This window comes from Bos indicus, chromosome X (assembly GCF_029378745.1).
Source record: "Bos indicus isolate NIAB-ARS_2022 breed Sahiwal x Tharparkar chromosome X, NIAB-ARS_B.indTharparkar_mat_pri_1.0, whole genome shotgun sequence".
In the NCBI taxonomy this organism is placed as follows: Eukaryota; Metazoa; Chordata; class Mammalia; order Artiodactyla; family Bovidae; genus Bos; species Bos indicus.
The window spans coordinates 97550990-97565589 of NC_091789.1; the positions used below are offsets into that span (position 1 = coordinate 97550990).

General features: G+C 44.4%; 1 pseudogene; it reads left to right on the forward strand.

The window, feature by feature from the left end:
* Nucleotides 1–8439: 8439 nt before the first annotated feature.
* Nucleotides 8440–12002, forward strand: LOC139180913 (germ cell-less protein-like 1 pseudogene; annotated as a pseudogene).
* The last annotated feature ends 2598 nt before the right edge of the window (nucleotides 12003–14600 follow it).

A 14600-nucleotide genomic window follows, 5' to 3' on the forward strand; every position in this document is an offset into this window, starting at 1 on the left:
CAAATTGAATAAAGACTAAATAAAGGGACCACCTCAAAAAAAAAAATTAAAGAAGAAAAGAGGTGGGCTTGTTTTAGGTGATTTGGGTGAATTTTTAAAGAAGCAGAGCTCTGATCTGGATTGGATACTGTCAGGAAGACAGGGAATTCCTATGACAGTATCTTAATAAACCTTTTGTATAGAGAGAATAGATTAGAGTGAGGTTAAAGCTACAATTGCTGAAAACAAACAAAGAAACAAAGCAAAGGGGAAAACAAAACCCCCAAACTAGCAGTCACTCATACTAGCTAGGAGAGGGATATACGGTGATTTGTACAGTGATTTTGCTTTTGTCTGTGCTAAGGAACAAAAAAATCATGAAGTGGCCTTTGTTTTGTCTCACTTTATCATGATCTCAGAGTGACAAGATCTCATGATCTCACCTGAAGTTGGCATTCCCTGAGATTTTTTTCAATGTCTAATGGGAGAATAACATGTCCTAGCCTGGATGTCAAGAGATATTTTTTAGTACCCCCTTCTGGCCACAAGCCATTAACCCATGTTATCTAGATTATCAACATTGCTCTGAGTTTGATGATCAGGAATTTGTTTAGAGAATGTAGTCTGTAGTAGGACATGGATTGGTCTCTCCTGCTCCTTTTGCAGTAGAATGCATCATTGAATACTCTGGTGTGACACGGGCTGTGCAATAGCATTTAAGACTCCAGACAGGATGCATTGGCCAACTGCAAAACAAGTAATCAAACGAAACACAATGATTATTAGTCCTTGCAACAGGACTTGAAGTCAAGGGCTTGGATTATAAAAACCAGGCAATGAATCCAGCTGGGTTCACCTTTGAGCACCACATGACTTTTGTTAGAATCAAAGACAAGTTTTGGACCACCCTTGCTAGTTATGATTTTCCCTAATGTGAGAATAGCAAGTCACAAAGCCTATATGAATAGGGAGTCAGTTATTCTTCGTGTGTGTGTGTGTGTGTGTGTGTGAGAGAGAGAGAGAGAGAGAGAGAGAGAGAGAGAGAGTCGCTCAGTCATGTCTGACTCTTTGCAACCCCATGGACTATAGCCCAGGAGGCTCCTCTGTCCATGGTATTCTTCAGGCAAGAATACTGGAGTGGGTTGCCATTCCCTTCTCCAGGGGATCTTCCCGACCCAGGGACCGAACCCGGGTCTCCTGCATTGCAGGCAGATTCTTTACCATCTGAGCCACCAGAGAAGCCCTTCCTGGTGAGTTTTTAAAAGAAATTGGTTTGACTGTTACTGGATAATCCCCTCTCTCTAACCCCTCCCCCCTCCCCCACCCGATTCTGGGAAACAAGATCTGCTGGAATGTTTAGTTTAACATATCACAGAGTCTCAACAATTATCCTGAACACACAAGATAAGTTAGCGTATGCCATATGGGTGTTATATAAGATGTTACATAACAAATAGTACCTCATTGTGGCACGGCCTCTATCAGGAGAATAAGCATCATTTGTTACAACTAGAGACAGCCGATTTTGTGTTCCTCAAGGTAAGTGATGTATTTAGCAGAACTTCCCTCGTGTGGCTCAGCTGGTAAAGAATCCACGTGCGGTGGAGGAGACCTGGGTTCGATCCCTGGGTTGGGAAGATCCCCTGGAGAAGGGAAAGGCTACCCAGTCCAGTATTGTGGCCTGGAGAATTCCACGGACTGTATAGTCCATGGGGTCGCAAACAGTCGAACACGACTGAGTGACTTTCACTTTCAACCAGTTTCACAAAGCAGGCTGACTATCATGAACAAATGGAATATCTTGAGCAAATTTGACTCTCAGGGTCAGGGTGGCTCCAATAATGGAGCCTACTCTTGATTGAGTGGGACTCACCGACAGGGCGCAGGAATGGCCGAGAGGAGCTACCCCGCGTCTCAGGTAAGGGGCGGTGGCCGGGAGGAGCAATCCCAAGCCCGAGGCCAGGGGCGGCGGCCGGGAGGACCGACCCCACATCCAAGGAGCCGTGGCTGCCTGGGCGCAGGAGGCCTAGAGGAGCTATCCCACGTTGAAGGTCAGGAAGGGCGGCGGTGAGGAGATACCCCTCGTCCAAGGTAAGGAACGGCGGCTGGGCTTTGCTGGAGCAGCCGTGAAGAGATAACCCACGCCCAAGGTAAGAGAAGCCCAAGTAAGACGGTAGGTGGTGCAAGAGGGCATCAGAGGGCAGACACACTGAAACTGTACTCACAGAAAACTAGTCAATCTAATCACACTAGGACAACAGCCTTGTCTAACTCAATGAAACTAAGCCATGCCCATAGGACAACCCAAGACGGGTGGGTCATGGTGGAGAGGTCTGACAGAATGTGGTCCACTGGAGAAGGGAATGGCAAACCACTTCAGTATTCTTGCCTTGACAACCCCATGAGCAGTATGAAAAGGCAAAAGGAGAGGATACTGAAAGAGGAACTCCCCAGGTCAGTAGGTGCCCAATATGCTACTGGAGATCAGTGGAGAAATAACTCCAGAAAGAATGAAGGAATGGAGCCAAAGCAAAAACAATACCCAGCTGTGGATGTGACTGGTGATAGAAGCAAGGTCCGACGCTGTAAAGAGCAATATTGCATAGGAACCTGGAATGTCAGGTCCATGAATCAAGGCAAATTGGACGTAGTCCAACAAGAGATGGCAAGAGTGAATGTCGACATTCTCGGAATCAGCGAACTCAAATGGACTGGAATGGGTGAATTTAACTCAGGTGACCATTATATCTGCTACTGTGGGCAGGAATCCCTCAGAAGAAATGGAGTAGCCGTCATGGTCAACAAAAGAGTCTGAAATGCAGTACTTGGATGCAATCTCAAAAACGACAGAATGATCTCTGTTCGTTTCCAAGGCAAACCATTCAACATCACAGTAATCCAAGTCTATGGCCCAACCAGTAAGGCTGAAGAAGCTGAACGGTTCTACGAAGACCTACCAGGCCTTTTAGAACTAACACCCAAAAAAGATGTCCTTTTAATTATAGGGGACTGAATGCAAAAGTAGGAAATCAAGAAACACCTGGAGTAACAGGCAAATTTGGCCTTGGAATACGGAATGAAGCAGGGCAAAGACTAATAGAGTTTTGCCAAGAAAATGCACTGGTCATAACAAATACCCTCTTCCAATAACACAAGAGAAGACTCTACACATGGACATCAACAGATGGTCCACACCAAAATCAGACTGATTATATTCTTTGCAGCCAAAGATGGAGAAGCTCTACACAGTCAGCAAAAACAAGACCAGGAGCTGACGGTGGCTCAGATCATGAACTCCTTATTGCCAAAATCAGACTTTAATTGAAGAAAGTAGGGAAAACCTCTAGGCCATTCAGGTATGACCTAAATCAAATCCCTTATGATTATACAGTGGAAGTGAGAAACAGATTTAAGGGCCTAGATCTGATAGATAAGAGTGCCTGATGAACTATGGAATGAGGTTCGTGACATTGTACAGGAGACAGGGATCAAACCATCCCCATGGAAAAGAAATGCAAAAAAGCAAAATGGCTGTCTGGGGAGGCCTTACAAATAGCTGTGAAAAGAAGAGAAGGGAAAAGCAAAGGAGAAGAGGAAAGATATAAGCATCTGAATGCAGAGTTCCAAAGAATAGCAAGAAGAGATAAGAAAGCCTTCCTCAGCGATCAATGCAAAGAAATAGAGGGAAACAACAGAATGGGAAAGAGTAGAGATCTCTTCAAGAAAACAAGAGATACCAAGGGAACATTTCATGCAAAGATGGGCTCGAGAAAGGACAGAAATGGTATGGGCCTAACAGAAGCAGAAGATATTCAGGAGAGGTGGCAAGTATACACGGAAGAACTGTACAAAAAAGATCTTCACGAGCCAGATAATCACGATGGTGTGATCACTGACCTAGAGCCAGACATCCTGGAATGTGAAGTCAAGTGGGCCTTAGAAAGCATCACTATGAACAAAGCTAGTGGAGATGATGGAATTCCAGGGGAGCTATTTCAAATCCTGAAAGATGATGCTGTGAAAGTGCTGGGCTCAATATGCCAGCAGATTTGGAAAACTCAGCAGTGGCCACAGGACTGGAAAAGGTCAGTTTTCATTCCAATCCCAAAGAAAGACAATGCCAAAGAATGCTCAAACTACCACACAAGTGCACTCATCTCACATGCTAGTAAAGTCATGCTCAACACTCTCCAAGCCAGGCTTCAGCAATACGTAAACCGTGAACTTCCAGATGTTCAAGCTGGTTTTAGAAAAGGCAGAGGAACCAGAGATCAAATTGCCAACATCCGCTGGATCATGGAAAAAGCAAGAGAGTTCCAGAAAAACATCTATTTCTGCTTTATTGACTATGCCAAAGCCTTTAGCTGTGTGGATCACAATAAACTGTGGAAAATTCTGAAAGAGATGGGAATAGCAGACCACCTGACCTGCCTCTGGAGAAATCTGTATGCAGGTCAGGAAGCAACAGTTCGAACTGGACATGGAACAACAGACTGGTTCCAAAGATGAAAAGGAGTACGTCAAGGCTGTATATTGCCACCCTGCTTATTTACCTTCTATGCAGAGTACATCATGAGAAACGCTGGACTGGAAGAACACAAGCTGGAATCAAGATTGCCAGGAGAAATATCAATAACCTCAGATATGTAGATGACACCACCCTTATGGCAGACAGTGAAGAGGAACTAAAAAGCCTCTTGATGAAAGAGAAAGTGGAGAGTGGAAAAAGTTGGCTTAAAGCTCAACATTCAGAAAACGAAGATCATGGCGTCCGGTCCCATCGCTTCATGGGAAATAGATGGGGAAACAGTGGAACAGTGTCAGACTTTATCTTTTTGGGCTCCAAAATCACTACAGATGGTGACTGAAGCCATGAAACTAAAAGACGCTTGCTCCTTGACAGGAAAGCTATGACCAACCTAGATAGCAGATTCAAAAGCAGAGACACTACTTTGCCAACAGAGGTTCGTCTAGTCAAGGCTATAGTTTTTCCTGTGGTCATGTATGGATGTGAGAGTTGGACTGTGAAGAAGGCTGAGTGCCGAAGACTTGATGCTTTTGAACTGTGGTGTTGGAGAAGCCTCTTGAGAGTCCCTTGGACTGCAAGGAGATCCAACCAGTCCATTCTGAAGGAGATCAGCCCTGGGATTTCTTTGGAAGGAATGATGCTAAAGCTGAAACTCCAGTACTTTGGCCACCTCATGCGAAGAGTTGACTCATTGGAAAAGACTCTGAGGCTGGGAGGGATTGGGGGCAGGAGGAGAAGGGGACGACAGAGGATGAGATGGCTGGATGGCGTCACTGACTCGATGGACGTGAGTCTGGGTGAACTCCGGGAGTTGGTGATGGACAGGGAGGCCTGGCGTGCTGCGATTCATGGGGTTGCAAAGAGCTGGACACGACTGAGCGATGGATCTGATCTGATCTGATCTGAAAGTCATTTAGCAAACGAAATCAGATGACATGGATATGTCACTGGGCTATACTTAATAGAAGTTCTTGATTGAAGTTCTTACTGATGATTCTACTATTACTTCTAACGATATTGTTTTCTATACTGCCTGCTTCAAGAAGTGTTGTTCCTTACATTATCAAGTGTGTGACTGAGCCACTGATATAATGATGGTGTGCAGCTCCATATGAAATCCATAAGTATAATGGTGTGACTCTGTATATAAGAAGCAACAAGACAGAATATTTTCCTGGACCAAGAGACTAGTAAGACAGGTGTGGTCCAGAGACTTTTGTTACTCACAGGGCCTAGTCCAGTAATAACACACTGAGTGGCCTATCAGTGAGATCTTTGACAGACCTGCGAATGAACCCTCCCAGCACCATGGAACAAGATGGTAATGAAATGCTCTGCGAACCATGGTCAAACTCATGGCCATAAAAGGGCCCTGCTCTGGCAACTGGCACTTGCTATCTGCCTCTACAAAGATTAACTCATGGACACTACAGCTGCTGACCTTCAACGTCCCCTGAAAGGAGTTCAGGGTGAAAATCAGAAATTAGGCACTCGCTCTGTGTTCTGGAAAAATGGACAAAACAGGCCTTTGGATAGTTAGAGATTTTCAGGTAAAGATTTTCTTGAGCCCAAATTCTTGCATCTTCTCATACCTAGAAAAGCACCTAAGTTGTTAATGGGGACAACTATTTTGGCTTTTACAGTAATACCACAGTAAGAAGCCAAGGCCTACCTGGACAAACTTTGACAACTGGCTACCTCAAGCACCTGTCTACGCTGGGTTATAGACTCATTCACCTGAAAAGAAATTATAAGATTTATTTTGTCTGTTAAATTTCAGGTTTTCATTCTTTCAGCTACTTCTAACTGGGTTTTTTATACCTACATTCAAAATGTATATGAATATGCCAGATGGCTCCATTCTTATAAATAGGGCAGCCCAAGTGTTGACTCTACCCAGACCAGGATCAAAGTTACTATCAAATGTAAGCTGATTCTTGCAGGTTATTCTTGGACTGCTGATTACAGTAATTCATCTACTGATATTTGGTCTCTGCCTTTTAATCTACTTATCTAGTTTGTTCTTTCTAAAGGATACAGTGGCTTCCCAGACAAAGTAACAGTGATGCAGAGATTCTGGCCACTCTTCAAAATGGACTCCCCTGATGTTCCACCATGGTTACAGATACAATCTTGGTTTACAAGCTCTCCTTTGTGAAAAACTATCTTGACTACAATCATTGTAATCATTCTGTTTTTTGCTGTTTGCTCCTTACATATATAACTGTGTATTTACTACTTGGGGCCCTTGGATCAGAAACCCTAAGTAAAAGGGTAAGGAGAATATGTTGCTTCAACCGCTTAGGGTCAGTGCCCCTCACCTGCAGGAAGCAGTTACTGACAGATTTCTCTGCCCCTTTCCCCTCAGCAACAATATTCTCCTAAAATAAAAAGGGGGAACTGAGAGAGTTAACTTAGGCAGGTTGATAAGGAGTCAAAGCCTAAGGCCCCTTTAAGGAGGAGATAAACATTCTTTCTTTTTCACATTCTTTGCTATAGATATGTAGGCCTCGTAGGCAGCAGTATCTCTTATTCAAGGACATGTCTTTTTTTTTTTTTTTTTTAAGCTTTGGATATATGTTATGGGAGAAGGTCTGGGTAAAAACTTCCACAGCTGTAGCTCTGGGTTAACCTGTTCCTTCTGGCTAATCTCGTGCTGATGTCATCCCAGGAGGTATGTTACAGGAAAGGGTCTGGAAAAATTCTCGAAGTCTTGAGGTATCTTTTATCTAGTCTCAGCAGCTAGTTGAGAAGTGTATAACGCCTTGCTTAAAGTAGTGAGGTGGGTTCTCTCCTGCTCCCTTCTGACGTCTATGTCTGAAGCTTTTTCTGTCACTTTCACTTTAGATAAAATCTACACAATGCTCCAAGTGACTGAGACTGTCTTTGGTCCCGAGTTAAATCTTCTCCTTCGGAGACCATGAATCTGGCGGCACTGTTCACCATTCACCATTAGCTGTCACAACTCTAGAGTCAGTATTCATGTTTCTCTCATGCCAAGCACCACTCAACCTGAAGCATTATATAGACCTTCTTATCAACTTTCTATAGCCATCGAACAGAGAATATTTAAAATGTGATTTAAGGTTATCCTGTCCTATTCAAAGTGTGTAAACATTCTACTCACATGATTTGAATAGGGCAGAATCTTTGCGACCCCATGGACACGAGTTTGCAAGTCTCTGCTATTCATGGAATTTTTCAGGCATGAATACTGGAGTGGGTTGTCGTTTCCTCCTCGAGGAAGTCTTCCCAACCCATGCCTCATGCGTCTCCTGCATTGGCAGGTGGATTGTTTACCACTGGGAATGTTTGGGAAGCCCCAAACATTCTACTTAGGCAAGGTCAAATGACCTGAGAGACTTACCGTTTTCAAAGTTTTTTCCCTTGCATTGTACTTTCCTTGTCATTGAAAGGTCCACACTCTCTCTACACCGTATACTTTGTTTAGCATATAACACTTGTCGGTATTTAATATTATTAATTTCCTCAAAAATCAAAATCCATCTCATTCATTCCTCATTTCTTTCAGTGTTTAAGTTTGTTACATGCTTAGCTGGTGTCTAAAATAGAGACAAAAGCAAAGACTGGGAAAACATTGCCACTTTTATCACAGAAAATGTTTTGACAGCCGCAAATGATGGGATAACCTAAGAAAATAATTACAGAAATTAAGGTGCATAGAGCACAGAGCTGGAACCAAGACGTAATTATCCAAAAAAAGGAGTGATCAGTAATTATGTCAAATGGGGAAGAGGAAATGATGTTCTTAAGATTCATGGGGAAAATTCATACACAAAGTCCTCTGTTCCACCAGTATCCTACGAAGGGAGCCCCAGAGAAATCATCCCTGGAGGGAAAGATACACAGAGTGGAATTCCTGGTACAGAGTGCACTGATCCTGTGATGGGGAGTGGGAGGGGTAGGGGAAAGCCTCGTGGGTGTGGCTTTGCGTGGCGTCCAAGATGACGTCACAAACATCAGCCGTATCCAACGACACCGTGGGCTGAGCTAGTGCCAGTGGCGGCTGCGTCTGGTGAGGAAGCTTGCCCTCTGCACCCCTGAGGTAAAAGCCATGGGAGCAGTCAACAGTCAGATGCCCTCGAACAGAGTGGGGCATGCCCCAGAGGAGCCAGGTGCCCCTGAGGGGGAGGAGGAGGCCGAGGAGGTAGCAGTGGCAGTGATAGAGGAAGGGGAGGAGAGCGAAGAGGCCAGACCCACCACTAGCCAAGGGCGCCACAAGCGGAAGACAGGCCCAGAAGGGCAGCTCACAAAAGCGCCTCACAGGAAGCGAGCAAAAGACCGTTTAGAGTCCGTTTATAAGACACTTTTTCTGAGAGGAGAAGGGAGTGACGTGCAGATCCGTGCCTTGGGGAAGGAGTGGAACTTGCACAAGGTCTACTTGTGCCGGTCAGGATACTTTGCTAGCATGTTCAGTGGTGCGTGGCGTGAGACAACCATGGATACTGTAGAGTTGCAGATGCCTGACGAGAACATTGATCGTGAGGCACTGCACGAGGCTTTAGGTTCCCTGTACCGAAACTCTGTGCTCATCCCACCCGGTCGAGTGGTCCCCATGCTGGCCACAGCCAGCATGCTGCAGCTGGACAAGCTGATTCAGCAGTGCGGAGAGATAATGAAGGAGACGGTCAGTGATCAGACCGTGTGCAGCTACTACTGCTCTGCTGAGAGCTACGGACTGCAGAACATCAGGGCCATGTGTCTTCAGTGGCTGCTGGACAACCTGATGACCCAGCATAGTGAGGAGTTGTTGAGAGAAGTTAGCCTGGATCTCATGAAAGAGGTCATTGCCTCTTCAGAGCTCTTCGTGATGGAGGTAGAGATGGATGTGTACACGACGCTGAAAAAGTGGATGTTCCTGCAGCTGCAGCCGACATGGAGAGGCCCCCGCAGAGACCTACTGCCTGACGCCGACTCGTGGTTTGCCAGGTCCAGGCAGGAGTCAGAGGGCACCCCTTTCCTGGAGACCGAGCAGGGCAGAGCCTTCGTGCCAGCGTTCCAGCAGCTGCGGCTTGCCTACATGATCTGCGACCTGCCGTCAGCACGCATCATCGACCAGGATGCACTGATCCCTGCCACGTGGCTGACCCCAGTGTACAAAGAGCAGTGGCTTGCCCTCCTCCGGGCTGAGCAGACCAGAGACCTCGGGCCCGTGGATGTCTTCGAGTCCGACCTCCAGAGGACCAGCATGCGGTGCGGGGGCCAGCTCCTCAGGGATAAGCAGTGCACCTGGCGGTGGGCAGGCTTCAACGTCGGCTGGGACTTGGTGGTGTGCTATGCCAACCGGCGCATCATTTTCAAGCGCAGCGTGCTGAACAAGTCTTGCGGTCTCGGGGTCAGCTTACTCTGGCAGAGAAAGGTCGCGTTCCGCTTGCGCCTGGCCTCCTTGGACAGGGCTGGAAGAGCCATTTTCCGGAAGGAGACAGAACTCCAGGTGCTTTCCCTGGGAAAGGATGAAGAGCTAGAGGTGGTGAATCTGGAGAACGAAGATGTGGTTTTCCCCATATATGTGACCTGTAATTTCCTGTACCTCCCCAGAGAGGGGCGTTTCCCTGAGTGAGGACTCCTGAAAACAAAATCTCAGAGAGGTGAGCAGCTCTTTTCCTGGGGTCAGGGACGACCAGCTTTGTCCAGATGCCAGCTCCTTCTGCGGGACCAACCGGACTTGCCCACCTCTGGTGGCCCACCTCTGTCAGAGTCTTTGTTGAACTGTAGCTCATAATACTTGAGATCGTTTACCTGAGCCTATGAAGAGGAGAAATGTTAAAGCCCTGCTCCCCCAACACCTTTAGACCTCATTTGTGCTGTTAAAGTGGCAACCTGTCCTCCTGGTTCACCATCCATCAATGCCCCCTCCCATCATTTCTGCAAAGTCAAAGACCAGTTGACTTTAGAGAGAACCTGTGAACCTACCTACTCTACTACTGCTGGTGAAACTCTTTTAAAATATGCATTTCCTTTAGCTTGATTAAAGGAATGTTAAAGAAACCGTTTGGTTTCTCTTTCAGTTCGCGTGTTTAGAGCCACTCTGCCCCACTCATTACCACCACTACCGCTAGCTTCCTTTGGATTGCTTCCCTTTCCCCATTCCCTGCCACTGAGTGTGTAGTACTTGGTTCCCATGATCTCTCACTCTGTGAACGCACCCAGGCTACACTGATGATCTTCTCTTTATTGGTTGTTCCTCAACATTCTTAGGTTAGTTGACTTCATATCGTATCTTGATGTTACTTTGGCTTTATTTTGACTTTCCTAGCATTTTAACCCTAGAAAGACGCCTCCAATCTTATACAACCCTATATTGGGGGTGGAGTGGAAGGCGGCAGATTGATGCTATGAGGACATCTCGGTACTAGACAGACTTTTTCTGTGGCATACAGCCACGAATTATTTATGCACCAGAATGCACTCTCTAAGCACGCTGATGGCCTTTGCCCTTCAGAAACATTTGACGTTGGAATTGTACGTGGAAAGACTCTTTCCCGCTTAAAAACAGGTCTGGTAACCTCTGGAAAGAAACGCTTTTGAATTATAATGGGAATTATTTGGCATCTGGAAGTGGGATCACGAGAAGTCCACACTAGTAATCAAAAGGGTAAGATAAAAAGTGTTTTTGTCACAAAAGGAGAAGCACACTAGTCACGATTTGAATTTGTTAGTTTCTGATTACTGTTAACTTACAAATTGTCACCATCCCATTCCCTCCATTGAGTCATTTTGAGGTCAAAGAATGGAAAACTCTATTTAAGAATCCATATAAATAATAAATACATGCTTGGAAAGAGTGTGATAAATTAATACAAGATGAACAAATAAAAAAAACTAGTATACTCTATTGGTGTTTGGCAGATTCATGTTGATGTATGGCAAAACCAATACAATATTGTAAAGTAATTAGCCTCCAATTAAAATAAATAAATGTACATTTAAATTAAAAAAAAAAAAAAAAACAGTCACCAGATTTAAGGCTTTACTTAGTTGAAATCAGAATTTTCCTTACTGGTGGTTTATGTTTCTCTTCCCAATTAGATTTTATCCATTGTCCATCAGTGAACAAATTACTTTTGACTTTATCCATTCATTCATTCCTTTTCCTCTTTAAGGAGATTTGAAAGGCTTCCTTATCCCAAACCCACATACTAGGATTAGAGTAATATTTACGTGACAGTTACTTATATGAAATGGTTCAACCAGGAAGCTGCTGTTGCATCCTTCGATGTTTGCCCTTAATTTTGCAGCCCCCTACCCTTTCTTGTGTTCCCTTATATTCCATATACCTAACCAACTACAAACAATAGACTTCATTTTATTTGTGTTTAAAAATAACTGGGGAGAAGAGTAAGTCATGATTCAGTTGAAACGTAAAAATTATTGTTATTTTTTTTTTCAGTAAGAATTTCACTTTCTTTATGTAAACTCTCTAAGCAATTTGAAATCACTTGTTCTTGAGCTGAATGCCAAGATGCCATTTCATCTAAACAGAGGTATCCTCAGTTGGGAAATTCAGAGACTACTTAGCTACAAGTGTACCTTGACTGAAAGATCTGCTTTTGTTTTCCTACCCAACGAGCTTTAAATCCTTAAATTGCTTGTTGCCGCTCACAATAGAAAGATGTTCAATAATGTACAAACAGTGACAGCTGAAATACACTCATTTAAACATTTAAACTCTCACAAAACCTGACTGTTGCCATTTGCCAGTTTGGGCAATTTATCCAATACCTGTCTCTATTTTTTCTCTCTTTTTTTTTTTTCTTTTCTTTTTGACTGCTCAGGATGAGGAAGAAACCTTTTCCCATGTTGATACTCATTTTGTTAGCCTCTTCGTAAAGGCAAGGGGAGATGGGGAGGCAGGGCGACGAACAGTCATGGTAATGCTACAGGAAACCATCAAGCTAAATAACAGCAAAGTAAACGCCACACTAAAGGAGATGTACCCCTATGGGATACCACGTGGTCCTTGACAATGATGAGGATTTATCCCTGTCTCTGTTTTTCCCTCTCTGTATGTCTGCCACTCTCTCTGTCATCCCCTATCTCTGTCTCCATGATGTCTGTCTGCATCCCTGTCTAATTTCTATCTACCTCTGTCTTTGTCTTCCTCAGTCTCTGTCTCAGACTGCCTATCTTCGTCACTCTCTGTCTCTGTCTTACTGTCCGTTATCTTTCTGTTTCTCTCTGTTTCTGACAATCTGTTTGTGTCTGGGTCTCTATGTTTCTGTCTCTGTCTCTGTATTTCTCCAGTGCTTCTGTATCCGTCTGTATCTGCATCTCTCTGTGTCTCTTTCTCCATCCGTCTGTCTTTGTCTTTCCCTTTCTGTCCCGATCTGTCTCTGTCTTTCTCCCCACCCCCAACCTTGTTTCTCTCTGACTCTCTCTCTCCCCATCACTATCTCTATGTCTGTTGGCTCTCTTTCAGTGTGCGTCTGTCTTTCTCTGTCTCTCAGTCTGTCTGTCTCTGTCTTTCTATCTGTGTCAATCAGCCTCTGCCTGTCTCCCTGTCTCTGTCTGCAACCATCATTCTTTGCCTTAGTTTGAATGGGTGTCTGTTTGTCCCTGTCTGTGCCTGGCTTCCTCTGCCTCCCTGTCTCTGTCTCCATCTATTTCTACCTGTCTCTGTCTGCCCCTTTCTGTGTATGCCTTTCTAGCTGTCTCTTTTGCGGGAGGAGGTACAATTTCTGAGTCTGTCCATCTGTTGGGCTTTCTCAGCCTGCCTGACCAGCTATCTCTGTTTTTCTGTCAGGCTGTCCTGTCTCTGGCTGTTTCTACATCTGGTTCTGTTGCATCTTTTGATAGTCCATCTCTGCTTCTGCCTGTCTTAAGGAGACAGGAATGAAATGTTATTACAATTCGGTAGACAAACCCTCTTCTGTCATCTTCCCTTCCAGTGGTGTCCTAGAGATAGATGCTGGAAGAAGATAAAGCTTAGCATTCGTGTGCAAAGACACAAGAGACTTAAATAAACAATGACTTATGAAGGAGAAAGCAGTGCCCCAGGGATGGAAGTGGGATGGACACAGACAGCAGACCAGTGTAAATTATGCTACTGTGGAAAGGGTCTATATATAAACAGCACAAAGATGACACTGAAATTTCGATGAAAGATAAATCATGTGCTGGAAAAAGAAAACCAACTTTTTAAGAGGAAAATAAAAAGAAGAGGGAGTGTCCAGCCACAAGGTCTACAGGAAGGTACTTGCCAAGTCTCAGCCACAGAATTTGGACATGAAACTGCCTGGTGAGAGTTAAAATAGCAAAATTCACCTATTTTATATAAGCACATCACATCAGTTTAGTCATGCGATTAAACTTAAACTTTTGAATTGGGGTCAGCAAACACACACACGCACACACACACACACAGACACACACACACATGGAAATAAGTGGATTGAAGCAGAATCCAAGGTTTTTATGTCATCACCTGTTCAGCTAGTAACATGACTTCTAAGACATTCATACACACACACACACACACATTTATATTTTATGAGCCCTCATGAGGTTCCACCCTTTCCTCGTCCACTCAGCTACCTGGGCCTTGATGCCCTTCCCTTTATTCAAGATAAATCTCTTGAAAGGGGTGTGTCATCTGCCCCCTGTTCTAAGGTTTACTTGCTTGACTCCAGGCACCATCTATATGTCATAGACTCTCAAATTCATAGCCCATGCACAGACCTCTTCTTTGAATCCAGACCTATAGCCAGCAGTCTGCCCCACCACTTGGAAATCTCAAAGGTGGTGCGATCTACAAAGGAACAAAATAGAACGTATAGTCCAGGCAACCAATTTTAATCTAAATGTAGATTCCTTCCTCATTTGAGTAAATAAATAGAAAGACACTGATGCTGGTAAGGAGAAAATAACCAGGATGTTAGCTGAAACTTATACTTCTTCAAGTGCTTGTGTTTCAGAAGTAAAATTTGTCTATTCATGACATTCTAAAGAAAGGTGGCAATTTTTTTTTCTAGTAGTAAGAGAATTGAAATTTACCTCATTTATTTAGACAATAGCCAATTGATATATGAACAGTCTTCGGGAATGATTTGTTCTAACAGTGCAGATGAAAGTT